Source organism: Haemaphysalis longicornis, unplaced genomic scaffold, assembly GCF_048455015.1.
Source record: "Haemaphysalis longicornis isolate Haplotype H1 unplaced genomic scaffold, Haemaphysalis longicornis Haplotype H1 scaffold_7, whole genome shotgun sequence".
Lineage (NCBI taxonomy): Eukaryota > Metazoa > Arthropoda > Arachnida > Ixodida > Ixodidae > Haemaphysalis > Haemaphysalis longicornis.
Window position 1 is genome coordinate 132,302,712 of NW_027526422.1, and position 6,855 is coordinate 132,309,566.

The 6,855-nt window shown below is 47.3% G+C and overlaps 1 protein-coding gene and 1 long non-coding RNA gene across 2 annotated transcripts in view; one reads left to right on the top strand and one right to left on the bottom strand.

Annotated features, from left to right (window-relative positions):
- Window positions 1-2,458, bottom strand: part of LOC144147002 (poly(A) RNA polymerase GLD2-like) — a 28,831-nt gene extending 26,373 nt beyond the window's left edge. Inside the window, exon 1 of the mRNA XM_077679004.1 lies at window positions 2,229-2,458. The gene's annotated coding sequence lies outside the window, so the exon portion shown is untranslated. The remainder of the gene's footprint in view (window positions 1-2,228) is intronic.
- Window positions 2,459-3,472: 1,014 nt separating this feature from the next.
- LOC144147005 (uncharacterized) lies at window positions 3,473-6,855 on the top strand. Its single transcript, XR_013317795.1, has 3 exons — window positions 3,473-3,567; window positions 6,032-6,103; window positions 6,237-6,855. It is a non-coding gene; the product is annotated as an uncharacterized LOC144147005 (long non-coding RNA).

A 6,855-nucleotide genomic window follows, 5' to 3' on the forward strand; every position in this document is an offset into this window, starting at 1 on the left:
AAATGAAAGTGCTGCGGGCCTGTTTCGTGGACCTTGATCCCTCTCAATCAGTTCTCTGCGGCATAGCTATCTTCTGTCTCATCTTTCGTTTCTCTTCCCTCCAGCAGCCGCTCGCTCCCCTGCACAATCCCTTTCCCCCTCTCTTCACTGGCATCTCCTTTTAATGCGTAGCATTCTTTGCCGAGTATCCCCACAGCCAGGACCGTGCAACGCCCTGCATTGCCACAGTAATACAGATTTCATAAAAGTTCCACCTGTAATCACTATAATAGCGTAAATTTTGAAAAACTGTGGTTGATTCCTCTGTCATCATCATCACCATCATCACCAGCCTATCTATGCCCACTGCAGGGCAAAGGCCTCTCCATTAATCTCCAATTACCCCGGTCCACTGCTAAATGCGACCAATTTATCCCCGCAAACTTCTTGATCTCATCTGCCCATCTAACTTTCCGCCGCCCCCTGCCACGCTTGCCTTCTCATTAGGGATCCACTCTGTTACCCTTAATGACCAATCCTCCTCTGTCATAGGAATCGGTAAAACACGAAAGTGAAATGTGCAGCGAAATCTGCAGCTGAGCATGATTTGCGGGTCGGCGGCTGTCTTGAGGGTGTGCTTGGCAAGCAACGTCCTGCTGGCGGGTCACTTCAGCAAAGGTGTATTAGCGTCATTTCCGTGACGGATATAACGTCACTGAAATCTTGGTGTATCCCGGCATGAACACTGTCGTGTTAAAATATAAAACCCGAAAACGAACAACCCTAAGTATAACGTACTCTTGGAACATTCCTGTTTCCCATTCCCCGCAAGAGACCCTATGTGTGGGGGTGCACCCTTTACAGGCCGCTGGCTTCGTTGTACTGGTGTCATTTCCATGACGGATATGACGTCAGCCAAATCTTCGTGTATCCCGGAATAAAACACTTTCGTGTTAAAACTAAACAAATAAGAAAAATATAAAAAAGTACGGAAAATGGCTAACCGTGTCACACCCTGCATTTCTACAATAAGGCAGTTTTCGCGACAGTTCGACCTGTAATCATTATAACAGCGTAAATGGAGATAATTGGTCTAACAAAATTTTGATAAACCAAAGAAATAAGAAAAATAGAACAAAATTTTGAAAAACTAAAAAATAACAAATATAAAAAATATGGAAAATCACAAATTGTATAACGCCTCCAGTTTCCACAATAATGCAATTATGCCTAAGTTCCACCTGTAATCGTTATAATATTCAAATTTCATACGTATAATATGTATGCTCGTATTTCAATGTATCACGATAGTGCAAGTGCAGCAGAAACATCAACGGCTGAGCAGACGATACAGGTACGATGCTTCAACACCGGTAGTGCATAAACAAGCTGTCCAATAGCACATGACAATTAAATATAAACGTGCAAAATGACAGCGGGAGATCCAAAATAAGCAAAGGAAAAGCGTCACAAACTTGGGAGCAGAACTGTGAGGTTTGCAATGCACGTAAAGAGAGTCATACTTGGCACAAATGCGCCGACCACGCATACTCCAGCGACTGCATACGCTGGATCTCGCGCTGTCACGACAGCTTAACGACGCACAACTGACACAACCGTAAGCGAATCCTGTGAACTGCGACAAAACCGCGCCGGGCTACCTGGCTGCGTTTGTGTACTAGATGTCACGCGGTAGGGTATTCCCGAGCTAACCTCGTTAGTCGATGGCGCGCCAAAATACTGGCGGCCGTGCGGGCGCTTTGAATTTTACCGGTGGCGCCCAAGAAGTCAAAGGCATCGAAAAATGGTCTGATTATACAGCAACTTCACATATTAGAATGGCACATACAGGAGCGTTCGAAACGGAAAGCGCCACATGACGTGCTGGCTGCTCAAGGTTGACGATGTGGTTGTGCCATAGAATGCCCTGTGGCTTTGCAGAACATCAATCAGGCAACTTTTTTTTTTTTTTTAGTTTATCTCTCCTGTCTTTTTTCTTTCCTCCGATGACATGAACGAGGGACTACACTAGACGCGTCTTTCGGTTCTCCGCCGCGCACTCAGCGTCACCAGGCTCGACATAACAATAAGGTATCCAGAGGCTGAACCGCAGGCTGGCCCCGACAAAACGTTCGCCTCAATTGGCTGTGAATGGAACCCGACAGCGGCGGCCGTGTCGTGTGTGGACGTGGTCGAGTTCACTTGCCGCGAATTCATAGTACAGAGCAGACGGTAGCATTAGTACGTACCAATGCCTGCGCAGACTGCCGTGGAATCCCTCTTAAAATCTTTCCTCTGTAGCCCGGGGGCACCTGCTTTGAGTCACGTCACTAGCGAACTAGAATTGGTTGCGTTATTACGTTAAAGCATGCGGAAATTCACAGTAGCGGCAGAATCTGTGGCCACTGAGGTTTCTTTCGCGTGAAGGCCGCCATTTTGCTCCTGGCGGTCACGTGGGCTGCCAGCGCCTCTTCTATCGTTTTAAATGCCAGTCACTCAAGCCTGCCGCGTATTACGAAACCCTCTCCGACATTGCCTTGGGCAAGTGACAGTTCTTCAAAACATAGAATTAACACCATAACAATACTAACACCTCATGATAGTTGTGTGACAGGTGGTTTATGTACATACCCTGGGTCTATTCGATTCAGCCTGCACCTCTTGAACCAGTTCACAGCGGTGCAAAGCGGGTTCCGCCATCGGCGGAACCAGCCCTGCACTTTTGTCGTCTGCTTCTGCACCTCCTCGGCAGGGAGTGCAGGCAAAGCCATGAACCCGTCCTGCACCCGTCGGCACCACCGGTGAATCGAACGGCGCGGTTCAGGTGCCGCGAGCTGCACCGCTGAAACGAACGGCGAAGTGCGGCACCGCCTGAACTGGTTCACGCGGTGCAGGTGAAACGAATAGACCCCCTTTTTCCAGTACCGGTCCCTCTAGCGGCCGCCACGGCGAACTAAAAATGGCAGTAAGGCGCACCCCCAAGAAAGTTTGGCTTTCGGAGAACTCGTGCACACAATATCCTGGTCCTGCAGCCCCTCCCGCACTGACCCGTCACCCGCACCTTTCACATGAATGTCACGGTAGCAGGCGAACGTTCTCGTGACTAATCTGCCGTGTTCGAAGCGCCCCCTCCTACCTCCCCTTTTTTTTCATTTTCGTAACCCCCTCACTGGCAGCCTTGTGCTGGCAGCATGGTCAGCCTCAAGCGTTTTCGCCCCTTTTCTTAGAAAGCCATTTTTGTATGCACGTACGAACCCACCACGAGGAGTCCAAAGAGAAAAAAAGAAAACGTGCAAAGCAGGAAATCGAGGGGCGCCCTTTTGTTTATTTTGCCCGAGGCGCCTGCCAAGACGAGAGCTTCGCCGCTGCGACATTCCACAATAAAACACAATAAAAACAACGTACTCTACTCTCGCTACCAGACCACTGCTCAGTGGTGATCTCTGCGCCCTCAAGCGTATTTTTTTTTCTTTCTTTTTTTTTGTCTTTCCCGTGATGGCGGATTTGTTGTAGCGTATGTGCGGTCGTCGCTTTTCAGCAGCGGTGGGTTAACCAACGGATCGCCAGCGATGCGACATGGTGAGTGTGGTGAGTACATACGACCAGTTTGTTACGATTCAATGCTTTTAATACCTCTACGCTTCCTTCTTTGCTGTCCCGCCCTAAACTGTTGTCGCGAGGTTTCACGCTCGATCCGCGAGGGCAAATTAAACGGACGATCATTGTAAATTTACCGCAGCATCTAATGACTGTTGGAATCCGTTGGCATTAGCTGTTAATAGTGCCAGTCTTTGGTGTTTCGCAGACAAGCTGGTTGCTCAACCTGAATGCAAACGAATGAAAACGCAGCACACATTAGGTAGGTAGGAAGCCAGCGACGCGGATGAGACAACTGGCTGCCTTGGCATTTAATTACAGCAAAATGTTTGCACCAAGAAAATTAATGAGCTATAGCGATCGCCATCCATCACGTTAAAACCACATTCTCGCAATCTGTGTTCCTTAACTGAAAGGTACAAACGTTACTTTGTACATTGTTCGCGACGCTGTTTCGTCTCACTTTCTCTCGCAGCTTTTTTCAGTCCCTCGCAGGGCATATTGTCGCGGCATTAGTTTAGTATGCACTCGTACGGCTAAAGTCAAGCCTACGGATTTTCACGCGATGAAAGACTTCGCAACCTCTTTGGCTCTTACTCGGAAATAATGTTGGGGCGTTGCTATACCCAGCACACAATAAAACAGAGTACAGTGCACGTGCCACACACTTGTCTATAACAGCGAGTTCATCTTCATTGAACTACCTCTGAAAACGGCGGAAACAAGCTCTTACAAAAACTGTAAGGCCAAAAGTGGTGGGTAAGATTTAAGAACGCCATGCCATAGTAGTTTTCTTTATATCTTTTTCGGGCGAGGAAGGATGAGGCTAGAAGTACGACAGTTGTGTTATAGATAAGTGTGTTGCTCTCTGTACATACTATATCACCGGTGGTTAAGGAGCTAGGGATAAAGGAGTGACAAAGAGGGAAAGGAAAACTGTTCAAGTTGGCTATCATTTTTGACAAGTGACTTTAAGGTACCCTCAACATTTTTGAAAGTACAAGGGCAGTCTCACCAAAACTGATTTAATGTGACGGGTTGGCCTAGTTGATATTCCATTGCTCGAACAGTGGAGGGCAATAAAATGGACAGGGGCTGGGAAAGGACAACGCAAGTGCGCTACTACAACTGCAGTTTATTATACAGACACTCTTTTTAAAAACAAGCTAAGGACAAATAAAACTGTGCAGAAAGAAAAAGAACAAATAAAGGGGTAATCACGTGTGATTAATTCTGCACGCTCAGACACCCGTCAACCCATGCGCCATCTACAAAATTGAATTTCAATTCAATTTCTCTGCCTGATGGTGCAAGTGATACACACTGATACACCTGTCTTATGCAGTCTTGAGTATTTGCTGCTTCTACTTTTTATTTTTTAATTGTTGAAGTTTGCAAATCGGCATAAAAACTACCTCCCTACTGTGCCGATCGCTCGATCGACTGCAGCGGGTGGAGCTGAGATTGGGTAAACCATTCAGGCATCATTGCAATGTACCTGGGACCCACTGCAGTGGCTATGGTGTTGTGCTGCTGAGACCAAGGACGCAGGTTCGATTCCCGGCCATGGCGGCTGCTTTTCTGATGGAGGCGGAAAGCAAAAACGCCCGTGTGGTCGAGATTCGGTGCACGCTAAAGATCCCCAGGTGGTCAAAAGTAATCCCGAGCCCTCCGCTACAGTGTGCCTTTAGCGAAGGTGTAGCTTTGGCACAAACCCCACAAACAATTATTCAAGCATTGTACCAGGTGAAGAAAAAATAATGTAAAAAGGTAAATAAGTTTGCATTGTTTTCCGTTCATGCGAATAAATTAAACATGCTGCTGGTCATAACAGAAATTTCAGGGTTCAGTTTTTTGGTATGAAGGCCTCTGGTACTAGTGCTCCCTTTAGTACGTGTGATCAAATGCTGTGTGCTGGCCACCAGACCCACCTGCAGCTTGGAGAACATCTTGTACAGCCTTCTGCTCAGTTATTGTTGGCCAACTGCTAAGGCCCCTGTTGTCTACCTAAGAGCTGCTTGAGAAGTAGTACGTGTGTGTGTGCGTGTGTGCAAGTCATGCAAATCAGTTAGGCAGGCAGGTGAAAGTGTTATTTGGTGTGTTAAACCCGAAACTAGACTGCTTATCCTTCCGGTTTATCAACCATTCTTTGGTGCTGTCTTCATGTGGCACCCAATTTGTGCTTCCCATTATAGCTACTCAGGACCATAGCCAATTTTTTTTTTTTTTGGGGGGGGGGGGGGGGGGGGGGCATGGATTTTGGGAAGGGGGTAGTTTTCCCGAAGGCAACAGTAAGTATTGCTTACATGCTGCCTGGAAAAGGTTTCAGGAGGGGTTCAAACCCCCAACCCCCCCCCCCCCCCCCCCCCCCCTCTGGGTACGGCCCTGTAGCTACTGCATGTAATTCAGAGTTCAGCTGACCATCATCTGAAGTGAAACCTTGCTTCTTTTGCAGCTGACCATGGCCACGGTGACTGCGACACACTGGGCCATCTTTGGATGTGCAGAAAAATGGAGCAATAAATTTGTAAATTTGTACACTTTAATAACGAAATACTTCTGTTGAATGGTTACCTGTGCTACCAGAAAACTTTTCTTTGAGATTTATGGGCCGATCAAAATTCATTACATAGAGGTAATTGCAGGGCATTATTTTCTAGTGCCAGGGTCCTTTCACCCGACCGTGGTTCCCAAGAAAGACACGGAGTCCCTGGAAAACCACACCTTTACTGGAAGTCCCGTTCACCCAAGGTCCGATCATCAGCAGGTCACGCTGTGCACACCTCGTCCAGCACTGTTGGCCATGTTCTAATCCAGGCCATGTCGTGCCACATCTTCGTCTTCCCCTGGGACATATCCCGTGGGATTGACCACCGCCACCATTGTCCGGTTACAATTTAAAACGACGCGCAAGGAGCAGTATAACGGATGAGCAGTTGTACACAAGCAAATTACATAGGCAAAGTTACACATGCCGTGATCCCCGGCTAGTCATCATTTGTCTGGCTGAAGTGCAGAATAAATGTCTTTCCATTTCTGACCATTTTGGTGTTGCCGTGTCACTTCCTCAGCAAGTGTGACAAGGTCATGCGAGGCGACAAAATGAGCCATAATGGAGTAAGGGATACAACAGGAGTTGCAAGTTATTTGTTTTCATCACGTTACTATTAGTAGACTACCTATAACAAAGCTACCTTTTCAGTTCTTATGAGGTTTCACTGTAAATGCCACGAAAAAGTAAATCCCTGTTACTCAAAGGGGCTTACTCTTCATTTTTTC